General features: G+C 38.1%; 1 long non-coding RNA gene across 2 annotated transcripts in view; it reads left to right on the top strand.

The window, feature by feature from the left end:
* Positions 1 to 525: 525 nt before the first annotated feature.
* LOC105463231 (uncharacterized) overlaps positions 526 to 27,125 on the top strand; it is a 55,446-nt gene continuing 28,846 nt past the window's right edge. The window contains exons 1-4 of one of the 2 annotated variants that reach the window (XR_011608098.1): positions 526 to 727; positions 881 to 1,068; positions 7,166 to 7,235; positions 25,160 to 25,195. This is a non-coding gene — a long non-coding RNA (uncharacterized lncRNA). Of the gene's footprint in view, positions 1,069 to 7,165; positions 7,236 to 25,159; positions 25,196 to 27,125 lie in introns of both variants that reach the window. The other variant, XR_976210.3, reaches the window with a different exon arrangement.

Below are 27,125 nucleotides of genomic sequence, written 5' to 3' on the forward strand. Positions count from 1 at the left end.
CACCGCGCCCGGCCAGCCATAACTCTTATTGAAAGTATAGCTAGGGCCCCAGGGACTGCTATGGTCAAGTTGCAGACAAAAATGACCACTCATTGGAAGACAGAAGAGGAGTATTTAGTTACAAAAGCAGTCAACAATTCAGGTGTATCTACATTCAGTCAGCAAACAAAAGTTGCTCAACTTGGTTGCTAATGGGACCCGCTCTACTAACTGAGGCTTTGTATAGAACTCATAGAGGAAGATGGCTTCAAATAAGGAACCACCTTGTGCTTTTCTTAGGACTAAAAAGCTCAGGAAGCTGGTGATGTATGAAAACCTTAGTCCAACTGGCACTGCACAAGGGGCCAGGAGAGCAGCAGCATCAAAAGCCTCAGGGTGAGGCAGCCCAGGCAGGGGCATTCTGAGCTGTGGGGGAGGTGGGGCAGCCAGGGTGGGGCATTGTGAGCTGTCGGGGAGGGCATTGTGAAGTGTGGGGTGGGGCATTGTGAGCCACAAGCCTGGGCTCCCACCTGGGCCAATGGGCTTCTGTCTGTAGGTGACTGCAGAAGGAGGAGGAGCTCCATCTGTACTCTCTTCAGGCAGTTGTGTCTCTCAGTGCTTTTTGGGTTCACAACCTATAAAATAAACCAGCTGGTCTTCACCCTCCCAGACAAGTCAACTCATGGGAGGCGGCAGGGTATGGGCATTGGCCCAAGCCCTGGCTGGAGCCGAGCTGTAGTGTCAGCAGGTGAGCAGCAGACAAGACCATCTCTGCAAGTGCAGCATAGTCTTGGCCTAGGGCAATGGGAGTGTGTTGCCAAAGCTGTGAGCAGAAGCACAGGTGGTGACAGGAGTAGAGGCACCCCATGGGAAACATACCGACCTGTTGTTTGTGTCCCAGGACCAGCCCTGAGTTGGACCAGCACTAGGGCTCAGTGTGTCCCTGTGGGTCTGCGATCTATGAGGCAGCAGCTAGCGACATGACAGCAGGAGTGCCTGTGGCTGCTGCTGTAGAGCCTGGTGAGGTGACTTTTGAAGCTGGTGAGGGCCTCCAAGTGCACCACATCTGTGAACGGAAGATGCCTGAAGGTAAGGAGGTGATGGGTGCCATCTGCCCTTGGCACACTTCTGGCTGCTGCTGTCACCAGAGTCCTCTGGGAGGCATCTCCAACCTCAGGCTCCTTTCTGCCTGTAGCCAGCTTTCCCAGGGCTGGCCAGGAACAAAAGCTGGCTTTGCCTTGTGTTCCCACCCCTTAGTCTTTCCCCACAGAATCCAGTCAGTTTCTTTTCTCCTTCCCTCCCAAACTCCCAGTTCTTTCTCCCTCGTCTCATTCTCCCAGGCTGGCATGGGACCATTTATTTATGGCTGTTCTTGCCTGTAGCTCTATTTAGTACCTGTGGGACTTTGTTGAGGCTTCTTTGGAATATTCTCTTCCTTTTCTCAATAAAAACTCAAATATCCCAACTTTCCAGTACCCATCCCATTCTCTTTGTACCTATCCAAATGGTACCTAAGTGAAGGAACCAGGTAAGTGCCTAATTGTTTGCTTTGTTAAAGTAGCTAAATCTCAGGACAATTCATACTGAAATATTTGGGGATTTCTTATTTAAAATCAGAATGCAGGTTGCCATAGGAGAGACTGTATGGGTTGTTTTAAGTCACCTTGATAGAAGTTGCTTAGTTTCTTCTAACTAATTTGAACACGGAAGGAAAGAAAATGGAGGGTGCTTAAAATAATTGGGAAAGGTGTGAAATGTCATGGCCACGGCCACAGAAAAATGAGTGCGTGTGTGTGTGGGGGGGGTTCCCCCAAAAGAGTTTACCTCTGAGGCTCTGATTACTTTAAAATTCCTACTTTAACACAAAATGTGTCTGCAGATTTATTCTGGTGACTTAACAGACATTATTTACCTCCTTGTTCTAACGGGGGGGAGGGATGGTTTGTGGTCAAAACTTTCAAAAGACATAAAATGTAAATGTAGAGTTTGAATATATAATATAAAGATTGAAGGTTAAAATGTCAGAGCTTGCCTGTGTAAGAGTGTTTGTTGCCATATCTCCCCTTTTGTCCTTCCCCCTCCTGACAATAGCATCTTGTTCAAAGATAAGAAAGTTGGAGTTTTTCAGTCTCTACACTGCTGGGAGAGGCAGAGGGATGGGAGGGGGTAGAAAAGAGAAAAGAGTTGGTTTGCCTCTAAAATTTTGCAAAGATATGAATCTAAGTAAAAAGAATTCTGGGTAACAGTATGGTTCTTGAATAAAAACAAAATTTTTCAAAATAGAAAACATTGTATCATAAAGATATTAAATCCATTGGCTCTTTGATTTTCTTTAAATGCCAGAGATATTACTATAGAGGAAATGTCTTATAGCTCTTCTATTTAAACTTTGATTGGGCTCCTTGTAGCCAAGACAACCCTAAGCAAAAAGAACGAGAACACATGGACACAGGAAAAGAACATCACACACTGGGGCCCATTGTGGGGTGCAGGGAAAAGGGAGTGAGAGCATTAGGACAAATATCTGATGCATGTGAGGCTTAAAAACTCGATGATGGCTTGATCGGTGCATCAAACCACCATGGGACATGTATACTTATGTAACAAACCTGCACGTTCTGCACATGTATCCCAGAACTTAAAGTGAAAAACACACACACACACACAAAACTTTGGTTGGGCTATTTTTTTCAGAGGTAGGATGATTAAGACTTATGATGAATGTGACTTTGTAACTTGGAGTACTATACTCACTTTTCAAGATATTTAATAATCATAGAATAAACAAATATGTGAATTAATTCATTATACTTTTATACACAAAACATGTAAGTACTTGTGGAAACATACTCCACTTGGTGGTGTAAAGAAAGCCTCTGAGTGATTTTACACACCAGTTAATAGATGAGTAGTGTTGGATGAGAGCCCAAAAAAGGCTCTTTATTGTCATTCTTTAGGATTACAGCACAGTTTATGTATGTCTCATTTGGTCCTTTGCAACACAAATAAAGTCTATATACATATTCTCCATATGTTTTGCTAATGAAGAAATGAAGACTTAGAGATCTCACGTGACTATGGAAGAGAGCTACTCAACAGAACTAAGGTTCTAAGTCCTCACAATGACATGGAAGAGACAGATATGCTGAATTTACTTTTTAAAAAATTTAAAAACTCCAGAATACTTTTAAGTTATATTTTGCCTATAAAATAGACCTGTCTTTTAAAACATACTGCCATCTTGTTTTATTCTATGCAGTCGATTTTTACACAATGTAAAGGCAAATTTACGTGTTTTTTTTTTACAGTAAATTTTGTTAATTTATTTTTTTTTATTATTATACTTTAAGTTCTAGGGTACATGTGCATAACGTGCAGGTTTGTTACATATGTATACTTGTGCCATGTTGCTGTGCTGCACCCATCAACTTGTCAGCACCCATCAACTCGTCATTTACATCAGGTATAACTCCCAATGCAATCCCTCCCCCCTCCCCCATCCCCATGATAGGCCCCGGTGTATGATGTTCCCCTTCCCGAGTCCAAGTGATCTCATTGTTCAGTTCCCAACTATGAGTGAGAACATGCGGTGTTTGGTTTTCTGTTCTTGTGATAGTTTGCTGAGAATGATGGTTTCCAGCTGCATCCATGTCCCTACAAAGGACACAAACTCATCCTTTTTGATGGCTGCATAGTATTCCATGGTGTATATGTGCCACATTTTCTTAATCCAGTCTGTCACTGATGGACATTTGGGTTGATTCCAAGTCTTTGCCATTGTGAATAGTGCCGCAATAAACATACGTGTGCATGTGTCTTTATAGCAGCATGATTTAGAATCCTTTGGGTATATACCCAGTAATGGGGTGGCTGGGTCATATGGTACATCTAGTTCTAGATCCTTGAAGAATCGCCATACTGTTTTCCATAATGGTTGAACTAGTTTACAATCCCACCAACAGTGTAAAAGTGTTCCTATTTCTCCACATTCTCTCCAGCACCTGTTGTTTCCTGACTTTGTAATGATTGCCATTCTAACTGGTGTGAGATGGTATCTCATTGTGGGTTTGATTTGCATTTCTCTGATGGCCAGTGATGATGAACATTTTTTCATGTGTCTGTTAGCTGTATGAATGTCTTCTTTTGAGAACTGCCTGTTCATATTCTTTGCCCACTTTTTGATGGGGTTTTTTTTTTTTCTTGTAAATTTGTTTGAGTTCTTTGTAGGTTTTGGATATTAGCACTTTGTCAGATGAGTAGATTGCAAAAATTTTCTCCCATTCTGTAGGTTGTCTGTTCACTCTGATGGTAGTTTCTTTTGCTGTGCAGAAGCTCTTTAGTTTAATTAGATCCCATTTGTCAATTTTGGCTTTTGTTGCCATTGCTTTTGGTGGTTTAGACATGAAGTCCTTGCCCATGCTTATGTCCTGAATGGTATTACCTAGGTTTTTCCTCTAGGGTTTTTATGGTATTAGGTCTAACATTTAAGTCTCTAATCCATCTTGAATTAATTTTCATATAAGGAGTAAGGAAAGGATCCAGTTTGAGCTTTCTACTTATGGCTAGCCAATTTTCCCAGCACCATTTATTAAATAGGGAATCCTTTCCCCATTTCTTGTTTTTCTGAGGTTTGTCAAATATCAGATGGCTGTAGATGTGTAGTATTATTTCTGAGGACTCTGTTCTGTTCCATTGGTCTATATCTCTGTTTTGGTACCAGTACCATGCTGTTTTGGTTACTGTAGCCTTGTAGTATAGTTTGAAGTCAGGTAGCGTGATGCCTCCAGCTTTGTTCTTTTGACTTAGGATTATCTTGGGAATTCAGGCTCTTTTTTGGTTCCATATGAACTTTAAAGCAGTTTTTTCCAATTCTGTGAAGAAACTCATTGGTAGCTTGATGGGGATGGCATTAAATCTATAGATTACCTTGGGCAGTATGGCCATTTTCACGATATTGATTCTTCCTATCCATGAGCACGGTATGTTCTTCCATTTCTTTGTGTCCTTTTATTTCACTGAGCAGTGGTTTCTAGTTCTCCTTGAAGAGGTCCTTTACATCACTTGTAAGTTGGATTCCTAGGTATTTTATTCTCTTTGAAGCAATTGTGAATGGGAGTTCATTCATGATTTGGCTCTCTGTGTGTCTGTTACTGGTGTATAAGAATGCTTGTGATTTTTGCACATTAATTTTGTATCCTGAGACTTTGCTGAAGTTGCTTATCAGCTTAAGGAGATTTTGGGCTGAGACAACGGGGTTTTCTAAATATACAATCATGCCATCTGCAAACAGGGACAATTTGACTTCTTCTTTTCCTAACTGAATACCCTTTATTTCTTTCTCTTGCCTGATTGCCCTAACCAGAACTTCCAACACTATGTTGAATAGGAGTGGTGAGAGAGGGCATCCCTGTCTTGTGCCAGTTTTCAAAGGGAATTTTTGCAGTTTTTGCCCATTCGGTATGATATTGGCTGTGGGTTTGTCATAAATAGCTCTTATTATTTTGAGATATGTTCCATCAATACCAAATTTATTGAGAGTTTTTAGCATGAAAGGCTGTTGAATTTTGTCAAAGGCCTTTTCTGAATCTATGGAGATAATCATGTGGTTTTTGTCTTTGGTTCTGTTTATGCTGGGTTAAATTTATTGATTTGCATATGTTGAACCAGACTTGCATCTCAGGGATGAAGCCCACTTGATCATGGTGAATAAGCTTTCTGATGTGCTGCTGGATTCAGTTTGCCAGTATTTTACTGAGGATTTTTGCATCGATGTTCATCAAGGATATTGGTCTTATTTTTTGAATTTCCAGCTTTTCTGCCCTGCTTTTTCCCCATCTTTGTGGTTTTATCTGCCTCTGGTCTTTGATGATGGTGACGTAGTGATAGGGTTTTGGTGTGGGTGTTCTTCCTGTTTGTTAGTTTTCCTTCTAACAGTCAGGACCCTCAGCTGTAGTTCTGTTGGAGATCGCTTGAGGTCCACTCCAGACCCTGTTTGCCTGGGTATCAGCAGCAGAGGCTGCAGAAGATAGAATATTGCTGAACAGCGAGTGTACCTGTCTGATTCTTGCTTTGGAAGCTTCCTCTCAGGGGTATACTCCACCGTGTGAGGTGTGGGGTGTCGGTCTGCCCCTAGTGGGGTATGTCTCCCAGTTAGGCTACTCAGGGATCATGGACCCACTTGAGCAGGCAGTCTCTCCGTTCTCAGATCTCAACCTCCGTGTTGGGAGATCCATTGCTCTCTTCAAATCTGTCAGACAGAGTCATTTGCGTCTGCAGAGGTTTCAGCTGCTTTTTTTATTATTATTATTGTTGTTGTTTAGCTGTGCCCTGTCCCCAGAGGTGTAGTCTACAGAGACAGGCAGGACTCCTTGAGCTGCTGTGAGCTCCACCCAGTTGGAGCTTCCCAGCTGCTTTGTTTATCTACTTAAGCCTCAGCAATGGCGGGCGCCCCTCCCCTAGCCTTGCTGCTGCCTTGCTGCGAGATCGCAGACTGCTGTGCCAGCAATGAGGGAGGCTCCGTGGGCATGGGACCCTCCTGGCCAGGTGTGGGATATAATCTCCTAGTGTGCCCGTTTGCTAAGATCCTTGGTAGATCACAGTATTGGGGTGGGAGTTACCCGATTTTCCAGGTGTTGTGTGTCTCAGCTCCCCTGTCTAGGAAAAGGGATTCCCTTTCCCCTTGAGCTTCCCAGGTGAGGCAATGCCTCTCCCTGCTTCAGCTCTCGCTGGTCGGGCTGCAGCAGCTGACCAGCACCCACTGTCCTGCACTCCCTAGGGAGATGAACCCAGTACCTCAGTTGAAAATGCAGAAATCACCTGTCTTCTGTGTCACTCGCGCTGGGAGTTGGAGACTGGAACTTTTCCTATTCGGCCATCTTGATCCCCAAATTATTTGCTTTCTTTTTTTTTTTTTTTTTTTTTAAATAAAGACGGGTCTCACTATGTTACCCATGCTGGTCTCAAATTCCTGACCTGGGCTCAAGGGATTTTCCCATCTCAGCCTCCTGAGTAGCTGGGACCACAGGCATGTGCCATCTTGCCTGGCTTCATCTTATGTCTTTACATTCATTTCAATGGATGAGAATAAAAGTAGAGGTAGGTAAACAGCCTAAATGCAGCAGTCAAATAAATGAGTTGATATATTTTTATAAATGATCACATCTTTTTTTCTTCTCTCCCTCTATAGATATAGGAGTCCAACCCTTCTGACCATCCAGAGGCAAGCACAATATTCCTGAGAAAATCTCCAACAGATGGTGAGATAACATTGTCTTTTCTGCCAAGAAAAAGAGTGAAAACTCTTGTTGTTTGATCAGATGTATTATAGAAAGTATTTAGAAACTCGTATTGGTTTGATTTCTTCAACTTTTCACATATTTACTTGTCTTATTTTAATGTGTTATATACTTTTTCTTAATTGTTACTGTGTCAATGAAGTCATGTAAACTTTTTGTCTACACATTTTGCCATCTTTTTATCAACACAATTTGTCATGTGATGGAGGAGTCATAGATTTATCTTTATCCCTTGCTCCAAAGAGTACATTTTAAAGATAGAACTTAGGCTTCAGCTTGGTTTCCATTTAAACAAATAAAAAAACATAGTTACTCATCAACAGAGTTTGAATCTGTGATTTTGGCCTCCTCTTGCACAGTCTCCTGATCACATGAGTTTATCACATCCAAGTTTATGCTTCCCGAAACTTTTAAGTTATTAACCTTTTCATCTCATGTAATGTAATTTTAAACATGCCCTACTTCTGCTTATTTTCCTTAATGTTATGTTAAATCCTCATTTGTTTGCTAAAAAGCCATACACAGCCAAGTTTTCCATTTGATTTAAGCAGCAAGAATACAAGTGAGGATCTATAATAAAATGGGAAGTAATGCAGCACAGTAAAATAGAGGAATTTGTCATCTTTCTTTTTGTAGTTTGAGTAGACTTTGCCTGTCTGAGTCGGGTATTTCTGGTTAGAATTTGTGTTCATTTTTGCATTACTATAAAGAGGTACCTAAGGCTGGGTAATTTATAACAAAAATAGGTTTAATCGGCTCATAGATCTTCAGGCTGTACAAACATGGCTTCAACATCTGCTTCTGGTGAGGGCCTCAACAAGCTTACAATCATGATGGAAGGCAAAGGGGAAGGACGTGGTTCCACATGGTGAGAGAGGGAGGGAGAGGCTGGTAGAGGGAAGGTGTCACACTCTTTTTAACTACCAGAATGAGAATTTGCTTATTACCATGGGTATGGCACCAAGCCATTCATAAGGAATCCACCGCCATTACCCAAACACCTCCCATTAGGTCCTGTCTCCAATATTTAAGGGTCACATTTTAACATGAGATTTGGAGGGGGGGGGAATATCCAAACCATATCAGAGTTGTTTTTCCCAGTTCCTTCCAGAGCTGTAGGCTTCTCCCACATGGAGAGCATGGAAGAGGTAAAACAAAAGGTATTCCATGTCCCTCACTCTTCAGTGGTAGGAATGTTTGCCTGCAAGGCCTTTCCACCATCAAAGGTGGAGGCAGTGTAGGAAACAAACCATGACCCAATTCCTCTTAGAGCTTTTATTATGCTGGCCTGTTTTTTGTTTTTTGTTATTTTTTTAGAAAAAAAATGATTTTTTGTGCTGCAGACACCATGTCCAATTGGGGTTTGTATAGTCGTTTTAAAATTTAAATTTAAGATAGGTTACTTTCCAGTTGTTTTGTTTTTAGTGACATATTAGTAGATAACCACTAAGTGTGGTTCGAGATGCTTACAGGGATTTTGGTGCATCTAGAGATATGTGCCTGGCCAGAAAGTAGTTCTTAGAGCTGTTAACTCTTAGATTCTGGTAAATGAGAAAATACTCATGGCTCATATATGCAACAGTTAAACTGTTTTATTAGCTAACTTTTTTATCTGGCCTCATTTTCTTTGCCCTTTTCTTCTGTACACAAGGATTCTTTCATGTGTATGTAATAGAAACAAAAAGTAAACTAGGTCAAAAAGTAAAACTAAGTTTTTAGATTTTACTTTATGAGATTTATCGTGCCAGATAATTTAAATATAAATTGTTGAAAGTATTTTTAAATAGAATTTTTCCTCATTTAGGAGTATTTAGTAAGACATTACTACTCTTATTTTATGGTGTTTGTATCAGAAGTGACCATGTTTTTTCATTCTTAGTACAAGAGAAAAAAAGCAACTATACAAATCATGTACGTAAACAGTCAAAAAGTTAAGAAATTGATAGTTTGATATAAAAATATGTCTCTTGATTCCTTTAAATTATAATGGGGACTCAGTGGTAATAGCATGGACCTCTTTTTGTATTTTCCTAGGTATCAAATTTATTCAGAGAAAAATCTGCAGCTTAGTGTGTCCACCTTTTAAGAGTTTCTGACATTAAGTTAAATTTCAATAGTCTGGTTGTGGTATAAAGATCTGTCTTAAATATTTAATCATATTTTTAATCAAATAACAAAAATAGAATAGGTAAGAAATAACAAAGAACAAAATAACAAATACAGAATAATAAATAACAAAAATAGAATAGCTGTCAGCACTGTCTATTGACTTTGTCATTGCAGGTGAAAGCATACCTTCCTCACTACACCATGACCTTATTTTTCTCCCTCTGTTTCTTCCAACTGTAGCACACTTTTAAATTAAATCAGTAATATTTACATGATTATGACTATGCAAATTCTATTCACTGCTAAGTCATATGGTGTTTTCACTATGCCTCTGCATTATATGTCCTTCATTCTTTCTCTGAAAGAGTTCTGAAATCTGAGAATTTCTGCACTTTTTCTGGACCATCTCTTTCTTCCTAGCCTACGTTACTTTACTCAGCCAAATGCTGTAAGTAGCCCCTGGCTGGTCTGTTTGCTTTCACATCCATTATTTTTTAGCATGAAGCTAATTTTCTGACTATATTCTTTTGCCTGTTTTATGACAGCTGTTTTTCCCCCAGGTGTTGTAGCATTTATCCCATGCCTTTCAAAGATACTTTCCATCTGCTAAAACACATCTGTTCCATTTTTTTTTTTTTTTTTTTTTTTGCCGTGGGTGGGGGAGCAACTGTCTTTGACATTTTGTCATCCCAGTTCAATATGGAGTGGCTTTCCCTAGATATGCTCGATGTCTGCTTTTCTGTGCTAGTTCCTTAAAGTCTTTTGGGATCTCACATAGCTGCCATCTTGTGTGGGATCACCTGAGTCCTAGATTCTGTTTCCTGCTGTCCTGTTATCCTCTCTAGTTGTACTTAAGCACATTTTCCTGGCCAGAGATGTTTAGGGATCTGGCTAGTCTTAAAATCCCTCCTTTTTGATAGAGAGTAAACTTCTAGGTTGAATCTAAACTTTAGGATTCTGAAGATATTTCACAATTGTGCCCTCATTACAGTGTTGTTCTTGACTCTATTGCCATTGTGAGATATATTATTTATAACCAGGTTTTATGTACCTGTGGAAGCTTTTAGAAGCTTCTCGCTCACTGAGCTTCTGAAATTTCATAATAACAGCTTGGTGGGAATCTTTTCATTTTATTGAGGCTACTAAGTCTGAAGACTATCTCTTCTTGAGAATTTTTGTGTTTTCTCTATTCCTTTTTTTCTGACAGTCTTGTTATTCAGACACTCAGCTGCTTAGGTCAGTATACCTGCATTGGTTTTTAATTTTTCTCCTTCGATTTTTCAGTTTCCGTGACTTTGTACTCTAATATTGCTATTGAATTGTATATCTTTTTCAGTGTGTTTTTAGGTTTTCTTTTAAAGTTTTGCTCCTAATTTTGACTGGTCCATGAATTCCTTTTTTTCTGTTGTTTTGATCTCTCTTGTTGGAGGCTTCCCTCGAATGTGTGGTGTTCCCTGGTTTTATTTGGAAGCAGGACTTCTGTTAACTGGTGGCACTCAGTGTGTGGTTTTGGAAGCCAAACTAGCTTTTCATTTGCGGGACTTCAGTGTATTATCTGGGGATCTTTACTCGAGTCAGTTCAGTTTCTTCTGAGAAAGGATCTCCCAATTTTCCTGCCTGGGAAGTAAAAGAATGTCTACTTGCTTTCCAAAAGCAGAGTTAGGGAAGCAAGTTGGAGTTCTATTTTTGGTGCACAGTTTTCTTTATATCTCAGGTTTAAGTCTTGGTATTTCTGAACCTAGAAATTCTCAGGTTTGGTATATCCAGAAAACACACATCTAAGTTTCTTATCAGACGGGAGGACAGTTGGACTTGGGGCTCTAACCACAAATTTTCTGACATTGCTGGCTTTTGTTTTATATTTTACCCTACTTTCCAAAGTTCTATTTGACGGTAAGTTCACAGCCTGCCTTTAGTTCTACAAGACAAACTGGCTTGCTTCTCTTCCAGTCACTTTCTGTAGGGACCAAAGTTGTGCTTCTGTGTTATGTACCACTCCTTTATGTGCTTTTTATGTCCCAGCATTTATTAAAAATCATCTCTGTCAACCTTCTCTCCTGATCCTATTTGTAACCAGTATTTTACGTATGACTAACGAGACTTCCAGAGGCAGAGGAAATACATTTGTGGTCAATCTATCATATTTAATCCAAATTTAGGACCTATATTTACATGTGAATCAAAGTTTAATTTCAATATAATTAATGGTATTACCCCAGACATTTTTTTTTGTGATGTATCTATAATAAGCATATTATACTTTTCTCCTAAGGCCTTGTTTAATATGCTTATTCAAACTTACACTGCCATATTATAAAAATTACCTCACAACATAGATGGAGCTGTTTTCATGAATGCCCAATAGATGGAGCTGTATTCATGAATGCCCAAAATGTTAGAAATATTTAAATTAATTAAAATTTGTTTATTTTAAGCCTGGTCAACATAGCAAGAGCTCATCTCTACAGAAAGATTAAATAACAAATTAGCCAGGCATGGTGGCATGTGCCTTTAGTTTTACCTACTCATGGGGCTGAGACAGAGGATCACTTGAGCTCAGGAGTTTGAGGCTGTAGTTAACTGTAACTGCACCACTGCACTCCAGCTTGGGTAACAAAGGGAGATCGATCCTGTCTCAGAAAAAGAAAAAAGTTATTATTTTAAAACATATCTAAAATTTGTCCTGCCAAAAAGGAGAGAGGAAAATGTAAACTTGAGTTTTCATTTTATTTTATAGTTGCTGGGAAGAATGCCATAGTTTATTTATTTATTTACTTTTATTTCCATAGGTTTTGGGGAAAACAGGTTGTATTTGGTTACATGAGTAAATTTAGTGGTGATTTGTGAGATTTTAGTGTACCCGTCACTTGAGCAGTGTCCACTGAACCCAATTTGTAGTCTTTTATCCCTCACCCCCTTCCCACCCTTTTCCTTGTGTCCCCAAAGTCCATTGTATCATTCTTATGCCTTTGCATCCTCATAGCTTAGCTCCTACGTATGAATGAGAGCATATGATCTTTAGTTTTCCATTCCTGAGTTACTTCACTTAGAATAATAGTCTCTAATTCCATCTGGGTTGCTGGGAATGCCATTAATTTATTCCTTATTATGACTGAGTGGTATTTCTTAATTCACTTGTTGATTGATGGGCATTTGGGCTGGTTCCACATTTTTATAATTGCAAATTGTGCTGCTGCAAACATACATGTGCAAGTGTCTTTTTTGTATAATGTCTTCTTTTCTTCTGAGTAGATACCCAGTAGTGGGATTGCTGGATTGAGTGATGGTTCTACTTTTAGTTTTTTAAGGAATCTCCACACTGCTTTCCGTAGTGGTTGTACTAGTTTCCATTTTTACCAGCGTTGTAGAGAAGTGTTTTCACCCCATCCAAACCAACATCTATTATTTTTTGATTTTTTAATTATGGCCATTCTTGCAGGAGTAAGGTGGTATGGCATTGTGGTTTTGATTTTCATTTTCCTGATCATTAGTGATGTTGAGCATTTTTTCATATGTTTTTTGGCCAGTGGTATATCTTCTTTTAAGAATTGTGTATTTATATCCTTAGTCCACTTTTTTATGGGATTGTTTGTTTTTTCTCTTGCCCATCTGTTTGAATTCCTTGTAGATTCTATATATTAGTCCTTTGTCAGATGTATAGATTGTGAAGATTTTCTCCCATTCTGCAGGTTGTCTGTTTACTCTGATGATTGTTCCTTTTCCTGTGCAGAAGCTGTTTAGTTAAGTCTCACCTGTTTATCTTTGTTTTTGTTGCATTTGCTTTTGGGTTCTTGGTTATGAAGTCTTTGCCTAAGCCAATGTCTAGAAGGTTTTTCTCATATTATCTTCTACAATTTTTAAGGTTTCAGGTTGTAGTTTTATGTCCTTGATCCATCTTGAGTTGATTTTTGTGTAATGTGAGAGTTGAGGATCCAGTTTCATTCTCCTGCACGTGGCTTTGCCAATTATCCCAGCACCATTTGTTAAATAGGGTTTATGTTCTTCTCTTTTTGTTTTAGTTGGCATTGTTGAAGGTAAGTTGGCTGTAGGTATTTGGGTTTATTTCTGGGTTTGCTATTCAGTTCTATTGGTGTTCTATTCTGACTTTTTTTTTTTTTTTTGAGATGGAGTCTCACTGTGTCCCCCAGGCTGGAGTGCAGTGGCGCGATCTTGGCTCACTGCAAGCTCTGCCTCCGGGTTCACGCCATTCTTCTGCCTCAGCCTCCCGAGTAGCTGGGACTACAGGCGCCCGCAACAGCTCCCAGCTAATTTTTTGTATTTTTAGTAGAGACGTGGTTTCACCGTGGTCTCGATCTCCTGACCTTGTGATCCGCCCACCTTGGCCTCCCAAAGTGCTGGGATTACAGGCGTGAGCCACCACACCCGGCCTATTCTGACTATTTTTATACCAGTACCATGCTGTTTTGGTGACAATGGTCTTATTTTATAGTGTGAAGTCAGATAATGTGATGGCTCCAGATTTGTTGTTTTTGTTTAGTTTTGTTTCGGCTATGTGTCATCTTGTTTGGTACCGTATTTTAGGATTGCTTTTTCTAGTTCTGTGAAAAATGATGATGGTATTTTGATAGGAATTGCATTGAATTTGTAGGTTGCTTTTGGCAGTATGGTCATTTTCACAATAGTGATTCTACCCATTCATGAGCATGGGATGTCTTTCCATTTGTTTGTCATCCATGATTTCATGCAGCAATGTTTTGTAGTTCCCAATGGCATATCAAAAAGATAATGCACCATGACCAAGTGGGTTTCATACCAAGAATGCAGGGATGGTTTAACATATGCAAGTCAATAAATGTGATACACCACAGAAACAGAATTCAAAACAAAAATCACATGATCATCTCAATAGGTGCAGAAAAAGCATTTGACAAAATCCAGCATCCTTTTATGATTAAAACCCTCAGCAAAATTGTCATACATGGGACATACCTCAATGTAATAAAAGCCATTCATTACAAACCCACAGGCAACATAATATTGAGTGGCAAAAAGTTGAAAGCATTCCCCCTGAGAACTGGAACAAGACAAGGATACCCACTATCACCACTCCTATTCACTATAGTACTGTAAGACCTAGCCAGAGCAATCACACAAGAGAAAGAAATAAAGGCATGCAGATCAGTAAAGTCAAACTGTCACTGTTTGCTGATGATATGATCGTATACCTAGAAAACCCTAACGACTCTTCCAAAAAAAAAAAAAACTCCCAGAACTGACAAAATGAATTCAGAAAAGTTTCAGGATACAAAATTAATGTACACAAATCAGTAGTTCTGTTATTCCCCAACAGCGACCAAGCTGAGAATCAAACCAATAACTCAACCCCTTTACAATAGCTGCAAAACAACAACAGCGAAACCCTTAGAAATATATCTAAGCAAAGAGGTGAAAGACCTCTACAAGGAAAACAGCTTTAGTATTTTTAATGTGTTAAAATGAGAGGCAGCAGGTACAGTGGAATAAGTCAGTGGTTGGGCATTGGTGTCCAATGGGTACTGGACCTTTGATAGTAAGGCTTTGGTTTTGACTTACTAAAATAGGAGATATGATTGTTTTCTAGTTTTTGTCATTGAACTTTAAAAGAACTAAGTCATCCCTTCCATTTCTCATTAAAGACTATAAAATTTCATACTCAGATTTATGCTGACTGAAGTTAGATTTGTTTCTATTTTGTGGCTACCTTAAATAATACCTGTAAACAGTAACCTGTTAGTAGTGTTTTTGCTGTAATTAAATGTAATATAAGACTTACTTACCTTCCAAATTATAACTGAATTAATTTGTCAAATACTTGTTGAACTTTTTGATTTATTCAAAATTTTATGCTGAGCAGCTGGAGGTAGGAACAGTTAGGGCACTCCCTTACTCTTAGGGAGAGGCGTACTTTCTCATGAGGAGAATACTCTGCTAGAATTAGTATCTTGTAACTAGTTAGTGTAAAAAAAAAAATGTGTTTTGGTGAGGCTACTGGCAAAGAGATCCAAGAAGGTAGACACAGTCAAGCTCGCTGAAACAAGGAAGGAGAAAAGCATTATTCCAGTCAGAGAAAAGGGATAGAGCAGGAAAATGCCTAGGTGCAGGTCAAATGATTTATAGAATAAAATTAATCAAGTTTTGAAATGAATGGAAAGTATTCTCTGAGAGTCTCATTTGAGTCATGTCATGGCAGTCTTGTTTAAACATGAAGTGAAAGTTAAATTTTTTAAGTTGTCATCTGTTTTCAGGGTGTGAGAGAATATTTAAGTGTTACTCTTTTTATCCTCCACATAAGAAAACAGGACTAGAGAAACCTATGTCTTTCTCACTTTGAAATAATACATTTAGGATTAGTAACTTAGTAGATGCATTAGTCTTGTATTCATTGCAGTAAATGGTCTTGTACCAATATTATTTAATACATTACATTTTACTGTAGTAAATAAATAACAGAAATAGAAATTCTCAGCTGTTTTATGTCACTATAGAAAAAAACAATGAAATCTTATTTTAAACTTTTCTTATTATTTATAAAGGGAATTCATAAAATCCTTGTGAGGTCTGATGATAGGTACCATGTTAAAAGCAGCATTTTATAACCTGTATCTCAAACATCATCTGTGGAAGTTAAGAGCCTCCAATGAGTTTTTTATAGAGTGCATATGGTACCATACTCAGGCAGTTCATGGAGTGTAAGAAATATCATAGTGCTTTGAAAAATTTGACATTTTAACCAATGAAAAGGTACACTTTGATAAGTTTAACTTATACTTCCCTTCCCCGTCAGGTATCTACTGAGCATTTTACTCAACAATACAGTTCATATTTGACAATATTCCTTGATGACAACACAGCCAGTCAACCTCATCTTACAATGATACTAAAATCATGAGTACAACTATATTGCCAAGGGACAGACTCCTTTATTCAAAAATTATTTCAGCCATTTGGTTGTACTCTTCAGCAATCAGTTTAACAAATTGGAGTCAACTATATATTGATATCCAGATTCTAAATATTAAGTATCAATTTCTCTTTTAATCTTAGATGTTATGGTGGAAGGAAAAATCAGCAAGTAAGCAATCCCAGAAAAATGTAGCTATTTATTTGATGCCTTCATGCCTTAATACAATATTGAATGCAATGAGAAGGATAGATTCCTTTTATTGAATGATTTTTGTTAACTATTAGTTTTTCAGTGCATTGCAGGCCTAAATCAATGTGTACTACTTTGGACATTAGTCTTGGAAGAAGGCACAGCTTTTTCTCTTCTGGCACCACAGTGTATCTACATTTGATTTTTTCCCATTGTGCATGAGCACCTCATGGGCCACAAAAATGCATTTTGAGAGTATCCTGAGATGAACTTTATTTTAACAGGAACTACAACCAACACCACCACCAGCTCCATTGGGTTTGTCTAGTGTACATCATTATCACCTCCTTGGGTTATGAGTATTGATTTTTAGAACACAATTTGGAAAGTGCTAATTTAGAATATTAATGTCTTTAACTTTACTTTTCATTCTATAAACATAACTAGCTTATAAACAATTTTATTTCAAATGTTCTAGCATTTTTAGCTAATTCAATTGTCAGTAACTTTTACTTTAATTAAAAATGGCAGCTGGCTCCTGACTTGGAGACACCTCCCAGCAGGGTTAGATAGACACCTCATACAGGAGAGCTGGCATTTGGTGGGTGCCCCTCTGGGATGAAGCTTCCAGAGGAAAGAGCAGGCAGCAATCTTTGCTATTCTGGAGCCTCCGCTGGTGATACCCAGGCAGATGGTCTGGAGTGGACCTCCAGCAAACTCCAGCCAACCTACAGAAGAGGCCTCTGAGTGTTACAAGGAAAATTAGCAAACAGAAAGCGGTAACATCAACACCAACAAAAAGGACAACAATCCAAAAATCCCATCAACTTCAAAAGGTCATCAAAAACAAAGATCAAAGGTAGATAAATCCATGAAGATGAGAAAAAAAAACCAGCATAAGAATGCTGAAAATGCCCAAATCCGGAATGCCTCTTCTCCTCCAAAGGGTCACAACTCCTCACTAGCAAGGGAACAAAACTAGATGGAGAATGAGTTTGTCAAATTGACAGAAGTAGGCTTCAGAAGGTGGGTAATAACTAGCTCCTCCAAGCTAAAGGAGCATGTTCCTACCCAATGCAAGGATGCTAAGAATCTTGATAAAAGGTTACAGGAACTGCTAACTAGAATAAAGAGTTTAGAGAACATAAACGACCTGATGGAGCTGAAAAACACAGCATGAGAACTTCGTGAAGCATACACAAGTATCAATAGCCGAATTGATGAAGCAGAAGAAAGGATATCAGAGATTGAAAATCACCTTAATGGAATAAAGTGTGAAGACAAGATTAGAGAAAAAAAAGAATGAAAAGGAACAAAGCCTCCAAGAAATATGGGACTATGTGAAAAGATCAAACCTATGATTGATTGGTGTACCCGAAAGTGATGGGAAGAATGGAACCAAGTTGGAAAACACTCTTCAGGATATTATCCAGGAGAAGGTCCCCAACCTAGCAAGACAGGCCAACATTTAAATTCAAGAAATACAGAGAACATCACTAAGATACTCCTTGAGAAGAGCAATCCCAAGACACATAATCGTCAGATTCAGCAAGGTTGAAATGAAGGAAAAAATGTTAAGGACAGCCAGAGAGAAAGGTCAGGTTACCTACAAAGGGAAGCCCATCAGACCAACAGCAGATCTCTCTGCAGCAACCCTACAAGCCAGAAGAGAGTGGGGGCCAATATTCAACATTCTTAAAGAATTTTCCCAGAATTTCATATCCAGCCAAACTTAGCATCATAAGTGAAGGAGAAATAAAATCCTTTACAGACAAGCAAATGCTAAGGGATTTTATCACCACCAGACCTGCCTTACAAGAGTTCCTGAAGGAAGCACTAAATATTGAAAGGAAAAACTGGTACCAGCCACTGCAAAAACATGGCAAAATATAAAGATCAACCACGCTATGAAGAAACTGCATCAACTAATGTGCTAAATAACCAGGTAGCATCATGATGACAGGATCAAATCCACACATAATAATATTAACCTTAAATGTAAACAGGCTAAGTGCCCCAATTAAAAGACACAGACTGACAAATTGGAAAAAGAGTCAAGACCCATCGGTGTGCTATATTCAAGAGACCCATCTCATGTGCAGTGACACACATGGGCTCAAAATAAAGGGATAGAGGAATATTTACCAAACAAATGGAAATCAAAAGGAGGGGTTGCAATTTTACTCTCTGATAAAACAGACTTTACACCAACAAAGATCAAAAAAGACAAAGAAGGGTATTACATATGGCAAAGGGATCAATGCAATAAGAAGAGCTAACTACCCTAAATATATATGCACCCAATACAGGAGCACCCAGATTCATAAAACAAGTTCTTACAGACCTACAAAGAGACTTAGACTTCCACACAATAATAGTTGAAGACTTTAACACCCCTCTGTCAATATCAGACAGATCAGTGAGACAGAAAATTAACAAGGATATTCAGGACTTGAACTCAACTCTGGACCAAGCAGATCTAATAGACATCTACAGAACTCTCCACCCCAAATCAACAGAATATACATTCTTCTCAGCACTTATTCAAAAAAAATGGACCACTTAAATGGAAGTAAAACACTTCTCAGCAAATGCAAAAGAATGGAAATCATAACAGTTTCTCAGATTACAGTGCAATCAAATTAGAACTCAAGATTTAGAAACTCACTCAAAACCGCACAACTACATGGAATCTGAACAACCTGCTCCTGAATGACTATTAACAACAACCTGCTCCTGAATGACTACTGAGTAAATAATGAAATTAAGGTAGAAATAAAGAAGTTCTTTGAAACCAATGAGAACAAGGCACAACTTACCAGAATCTCTGGGACACACCTAAAGCAGTGTTTAGAGGGAAATTTGTAGCACTAAATGTCCAGATCAGAAAGTGGGAAAGATCTAAAATTGACACCCTAACATCACCGTTAAAAGAACTAGAGAAGCAAGAACAAACAAATTCAAAAGCTAGCAGAAGAAAAGAAATAACTAAGATCAGAGCAGAACTGAAGGACATAGATACCCAAAAATCCTCTCAAAAAAATCGATGAATCCAGGAGCTGATTTTCCAAAAAGATTAACAAAATAGACTGCTAACCAGATGAATAATGAAGAAAAGATAGAAGAATAAAATAGATGCAATAAAAAATGATAAAGGGGATATGACCACCAATTCCACAGAAATACAGACTACCATCAGAGAATACTATAAACACCTCTATGCAAATAAACTGGAAAATCTAGAAGAAATGGATAGATTCCTGGACACATACACCCTCCCAAGACTAAACCAGGAAGAAGTCGAATCCATGAATAGACCAATAACAAGTTCTGAAATTGAAGCAGTAATTAATACCCTAACAACTAAAAAAAGTCCAGGACCAGACAGATTCTCAGTTGATTTCTACCAGAGATACAAAGAGGAGCTAGTACCATTCTGAAACTATTCTAAACAATAGTAAAAGAGGGACTCCTCCCTAACTCATTTTATGAGGCCAGCATCATCCTGATACCAAAACCTGGCAGAGACACAGTAGGAAAAGAAAATCTCAGACCAATATCCCTGATGAACATCGACATGAAAATTCTCATTAAAATACTGGCAAACTGAATCCAGCAGCACATCACAAAGCTTACCCACCATGATCAAGATGGCTTCATCTTTGGGATGCAAGGCTGGTTCAACATATGCAAATCAATATATGTAATCCATCACATAAACAGAACCAATGATAAAAACCACATGATTATCTCAATAGATGCAGAAAAGGCCTTTGACAAAATTCAACAGCCCTTCATGCTAAAAACTCTCAATAAATTCGGTATTGGTGGAACGTATCTCAAGATAATAAGAGCTATTTATGGCAGACCCACAGTCAATATCATACTGAATGGGCAAAAGCTGGAAGCATTCCCTTTGAAAACCAGCACAAGGCAAGGATGCCCTCTCTCACCACTCCTTTTCAACATAGTATTGGAAATTCTGGCCAGGACAATCAGGCAAGAGAAAGAAATAAAGCGTATTTGAATAGGAAGAGAGGAAGTCAAATTGTCTCTATTTGCAGATGATATGATTATATATTTAGAAAACCCCAATGTCTCAGCTCAAAAACTTCTTAAGCTGATAAGAAACTTCAGTAAAGTCTCAGGATACAAAATTAATGTGCAAAAATCACAACAATTCCTATACACCAATAATAGACAGAGTCAATTCATGAGTGAACTCCCATTCACAGTTGTTACAAAGAGAATAAAATACCTAGGAATACAATTTAAAAGGGACACGAAGGACCTCTTCAAGGAGAACTACAAAACATGCTCAAGAAAATAAGAGAGGATATAAACAAATAGAAAAATATTCCATGCTTATGGATAGGAAGAATCACTATCATGAAAATGGCCACACTGGCAAAGTAATACATAGATTCAATGCTATTTCCATCAAGCTACCACTGACTTTCTTCACAGAATTAGAAATACTACTTTGAATTTCGTATGGGAGCTCGTATTAGCCAAGAAAATCCTAATCAAAAAAGAACAAAGCTGGAGGCATCACGCTACCTTACTTCAAACTATACCACAAGGCTACAGTAGCCAAACAGCATGGTACTGGTACCAAAACAGATGTATAGACCAATGGAACAGAACAGAGGCCTCAGAAATAATGACACACATCTACAACCATCTGATCTTTGACAAACCTGACAAAAACAAGCAATGAGGAAAGGACCCCCTATTTAATAAATGGTGTTAGGAAAACTCGCTAGCCATAAGCAGAAAACTGAAACTAGAGCCCTTCCTTACACCTTATACAAAAATTAACTCAAGATGGATTAAAAACTTAAACCTAAGACCTAGAACCATAAAATCCCTAGAAGAAAACCTAGGCAATACCATTCAGGACATAGGTGTGGGCAATGACTTCATGACTAAAACACCAAAAGCAATGGCAACAAAAGCCAAAATTGACAAGTGGGATCTAATTAAACTAAAGAGCTTCTGCACAGCAAAAGAAATTATCATCAGAGTGAACAGGCAACCCACAGAACGGGAGAAAATTTTTGCAATCTATCCATCTGACAAAGGCCTAGTATCCAGAGTCTACAAGGAACTTAAACAAATTTACAAGAAAAAAAACAACCCCATCAAAAAGTGAGTGAAGGATATGAACAGACACTTCTCAAAGGAAGACATTTATGCAGCCAACAAACTTATGAAGAAAAGCTCATCATCACTGGTCATTAGAGAAATGTAAATCAAAACCACAACGAGATACCATCTCTTGTCAGTTAGAATGGTGAGCGTTAAAAAGTCAGGAAACAACAGATGCTGGAGAGGAAGTGGAGAAATAGAAATGCTTTTACATTGCTGGTGGGAGTGAAAATTAGCTCAACCATTGTGGAGACAGTGTGGTGATTCCTCAAGAATCTAGAACCAGAAATACCATTTGACCCATCCATCCCATTATTGGGTTTATACCCAAAGGATTATAAATCATTCTACTATGAAGACACATGAACATGTATGTTTATTGTTGCACTATTTACAATAGCAAAGACTTGGAACCAACCTAAATGCTCATCAATGATAGACTGGATAAAGAAAATGTGCCACATATACACAGTGGAATACTATGCAGCTGTAAGAAAGAAAGTTCCTGTCCTTCGCAGGGACATGGATGAAGCTGGAAACCATCATTCTCAGCAAACTAACACAGGAACAGAAAACCAAACACCGCATGTTCTCACTCATGAGTGGATGTTGAACAATGAGAGCACGTGGACACAGGGAGGGGAATTTCAAACACCGGGGCCTGTCAGGGGGTCAGAGGCAAGGGGAGGAATAGCATTAGGAGAAATACCTAATGCACGTGGGGCTTAAAACCTAGATGATGGGTTGATGGGTGCAGCAAACCACCATGGCACGCATATACATATGTAACAAACCTGCACCTTCTGCACATGTATCCCAGAACTTAAAGTATAATTTAAAAAAATATCGTGGCCAGGCATGGTGGCTCACGCCTGTAATCCCAGCCGTTCAGGAGGCCAACGCAGGCCGATCACTTGAGTGCAGGAGTTCGAGACCAGCCTGGCTAACATGACAAAACTCCGTCTCTACTAAAAATACAAAAATTAGCTGCGCGTGATGGCGGCTGCCTATAATTCCACCTACTTGGGAGGCTGAGGCAGGAGGATCGCTTGAACCCAGGAGGCAGAGGTTGCAGTGAGCCGAGATCACACCATTGCACTCCATCCTGGGCAACAAGAGCGAAACTCTGTTTCTAAAATGAATGACAACAACAACAACATAGAGGCAAGTTTACACTCATAATAATGTCACTTTCCTCTCTCCCTTATCACAGTAGTAGTGATGAAATTGTGTTTCAGTAAAAATTGGTTTCAAATCCTATATCAAGTCCTAAGCTTTGGGACCTATTGAGTAATCACTAAATGTCTGTATTCAGCCAAGCCTCTAAATCCTTCAAAAAAAAAAAAAAAAAAAAAAGGCACTCTGGCTCATGTCCCTGGCTTCTTTTGAATTCAGAAGTTTTGATGTGTTAGCATACAATTTAAAAGGAGTTTTAAATATTAATCCATTAATCTTGCTCAAACAAATTTCATGCTTTTTTCCTCGTTATTCTAATATTTAGAAGTCTACTTCTGAAAGTAAAGTAAGTTTTAATTTCCCATCAAGTTTGAGAAATTATCATTTGATATATTCACTATCAGTGAAATAAAAGTTTATTGAGCAAATTAATAGGGCAAATTGGCTTCAAGAAAAGATTTTGAAAAAATGTTTATTATAGGTTAGTAGTGCACTGTTGTCAATGGGGTAGATGAAACTCATTGGGATCACTTTTGCAGGTTTATTTTTCAAAATACGTGTCTGCGAACATTTGTATCTTCCCACCTCAACACTCTATTTCTAGACACTATTTTTAGGAAAATAGGAATGGATGTGAGGCATCTTTATGTGAAGAAAAGCATCCCAGAAGATTCTGATTTTCACCCCAACTCAATCATTCCAAACTTTGCTGCACCTTGAAATCACCAGGGAAATTTTTAACAACAACCCTGATGGCCAAAGTCCTACTCAATGCTAATTAATTAAATCAAAAAGCCTCAAGTTGAAAATGAGGCAGTTATTAAAGCTCCTCAGTTGATTTTAAGGTGCAGTAAAGTTTGAGAGAAACTGCTCCTATTTGGTGGGACCTTGGGCAAGTCAGTTTTGGGGTTTGTTTTCCTGATCGGTAAAATGAATGTTGGATTAAATGTTGTGGTCCTTGGTCCTTTCCAACATGTAACTTCAAATTCTGTGATTTCAAAATGATTTTAGAGATGTAAACTACTTGAAGCACTATAGACATATCTACCTTAAATGCTAATGTTACAGGCTTTTTAAAAAGTGCTGATATTGTATAGACCTATTATTAAAATTCAGATTTGCCTTCCCTCAGTTATTCTGAGCCTCATTCTAGATGCCGAGGGCAAATGGAAGCACATAACTTAGGTAAGAGAACCTCTTGTTTTGTGATGCGCAGAATCTGTGAGTAACTTAGGAATACAGTTACATATATCTGAAGAGGTGTATCTGTTCATAAATATTTCAGTTAAAATAATTGAAGGTACCTACCATTCACATTAGACTGTGTCCTGTTACACTGCCTTGTCAGCATGGCTCATTTTAGGATCACTGCACCTATCATTGATTTCCTGTGTGCTTATGTTTACTAATATATTTTTAATAATTATGCAAAATTGATTTCAAATAATATTATAAAGCACTTTCATTATGTATTTTTAGGGAAATAATTAAAAATGGGTTATAGGAGATAGTGAACTAAACTAAAACGCAGGGCCTAACATCTTAAAAAAAGAAAACACTACTGTATGGCTTAAACATATGGACACGATTTATAGTCCTTTGGGGAGTTGATGGGTGCAGCACACCAACAAGGCACAAGTATACATATGTAACAAACCTGCACATTGTGCACATGTACCCTAGAACTTAAAGTATAATAAAAAAGAAAAGAAAACATATGGACACATAGATGTAAACTGCATGAGGCTGTGTGCGGTGGCTCATGCCTGTACTCCCAGCATTTTAGGAGTTCCGAGGCAGGCAGATCACTTGGGGCCAGGAGTTTGAGACCAACCTGGCCATCATGGTGAGACCCTGTCCCTACTAAAAATACAAAAATTAGCTGTGCATAGTGGCTCAAACCTGTAGTTCCAGCTACCTGGGGGGCTGAGGCATGAGAATTGCTTGTACTTGTGAGGTGGAAGTTTTGGTGAGCCAAGATCGCGCCACTGCACTCCAGTCTGGGTGACAGAGTGAGACTCTGGGTCAAAAAATTAATAAATGCATAAAATAAATTACAGGAGATGAAAGATTTTATGGGTAGAAGAGCACATAACAGGGAAATATGTTATTATTTATATATGATGATCATCAACAGAAACATGTCTTCTAAAACGTACTACCTTACATTTTGGTTCTCATATTTTTGCTAAAAGTCAAGAAATAAAAATAAGAAAGTGCCCTTATGGTACTGTTCTGAACTATAAGATTTGAATTTCAGAGCTGCTAGGAGTGTTTCCTCTATCCCTGTTTTAAAAAATGTCTTCAAACCTAACAAATAACATTTATTGTTATGAATTTTTTTTTCCTTCCACAGTGAGACCTTGGCGATATATTATCATATCAAGCAAAGGTGAGCATTTTTAAAATCTGTCTTGTTATTCTGGCTAATTACTTTGCATGATATCAAGCTCAGTGTTACGTCCTGGCTCTAGACATCATAAGCTGTACTGTGCCTACTAAAATATTGAAGCAAATTATTTGTGTTTTCTTTGGTCCTTGAGACTTTTTAAATTCTTAAATGATAGAGTATCCCAGTGAGTATGATTTTATATTGATTACATTGATATTTACTGTGATAGAAATATAAAATTGAGATTTTTGTCAAAATCTATTTTTAGTTTAGATTTCACAACCTTAACACTATTGGTATTATGAGCTAGATAACGCTTTGTGAGGACTGTCCTGTGCATTACAGGAAGTTTAGCAATATTGATGGCCTCCACCAACTAGATATCAGTAGTAACCCATGACCCATTTTGTGACAATAGAAAATATTCCTTGAGAACAATATTGTTAACATAAATTTTTAAATGAAAATATAACTTTTCTATGATAAAAGATGGAGTAAAAAAGTGTCATGTATTTATATTATTGAAAATCTGTAGTGTTGAACTTAATAGAAGGCAGCTGGATTCTCTATTTCTTTGCAATTTGCTTTAAGGAAGCAATAAGATGACCTAGCCTCATGCAAATATGTAGTTGGTAAAAGGTGTATTTTTAAAACTTTGAGACAATTGTGGGTATTCTTTAATACTAAATCAAAGCTTCATAAGTGCTAGTTTCTTAAATTAGTTACAGTGGCATTTTACATATTAGCAAATGTATTCCATCAGTACTCACCGATCTTTCTTGCACAATAAATGGTTTTTTCCCCACATACTTGCATTTATAATATGCATTAGTTATTTGGAAAATATTTATGTATGTTTTATTGTATCAAAAATCACTTGTTTAATTTAACCACCCATCTTATTTTACAACATCTTTAAGTACTGAGAAGCTGTCAAGCATACAGTAGCAGAAACAAGTTTTTCAAAGTTCTCAAGAAAGCTTAAATGCTATCTTTGGAAACAAATACTTATTTTCCTTGTGACATGAGTGACACATTTCCTTGTGAATGAGTGACAACTTCATTTATTTTTGAGAATGATAGTGGTACCTTTTTTTTAGACTGAGTTTCACTCTGTCACTTGGCTGGAGTTCATTGGTATGATCTCAGCTCAAGCAATTCTCTCACCTCAGGCTCTTGAGTAGCTGGGACCACAGATGTGTTTCAGCATGCCTGGATAATTTTTTTTTTTTTTTTTTTTTTTTTTTGTATTTTTGGTAGAGACAGGGTTTTGTCATGTTGCCCAGGCTGGTCTCGAACTCCTAAAGGAGCTCCAGTAATCTGCCTGTTTTGGCCTCCCAAAGTGCTGGGATTTTACAAGCATGAGCCACTGCACCAGGAGGTTGTATTTTTAAATGAAATTGATGTTTCTCTTTATTTCCCTGTAGTATATTCTCATGATGTATTTGTTATTTTCAGTAATTTAAATAAAGGAAGCTAGCAAATCTGAATCACATTTACATTCATTAAAGTTCTAAAGAGATTATTGCCCACCACTACTGCTTTGTAAAACGTTCTTGTGTTTCAGTGTGTGGTTAGAGGAGTGAAAATGTGTTTGGTTTATTGTCATTGCCTGTTAGGGAGGGTCAATACTTACAGGCAGTTCTGACTGGTTATGGTATAAAAGACTTCACAGTACAGGACAGGCTGCGCTGAGGAAGAGGAGGTCAGGAAACCCTCTGCAAGTCAGTATCAAGGAGAATTTGTAAAAACCGTTTGCTTGGGTGAAGTAAACACCAAAGCACATAGGCACATAGGAGGCATTATTTTACTAAACAGATATTATACTAAGATATTAACAGTTTTTGAAGTAATACACATTCTTATTTTATAGAGATGTAGATAGATCTTTGGACATTTTTTATGAACGGTTACACCCACTTACAATAAG

Source organism: Macaca nemestrina, chromosome 9, assembly GCF_043159975.1.
Source record: "Macaca nemestrina isolate mMacNem1 chromosome 9, mMacNem.hap1, whole genome shotgun sequence".
NCBI classification, from domain to species: domain Eukaryota; kingdom Metazoa; phylum Chordata; class Mammalia; order Primates; family Cercopithecidae; genus Macaca; species Macaca nemestrina.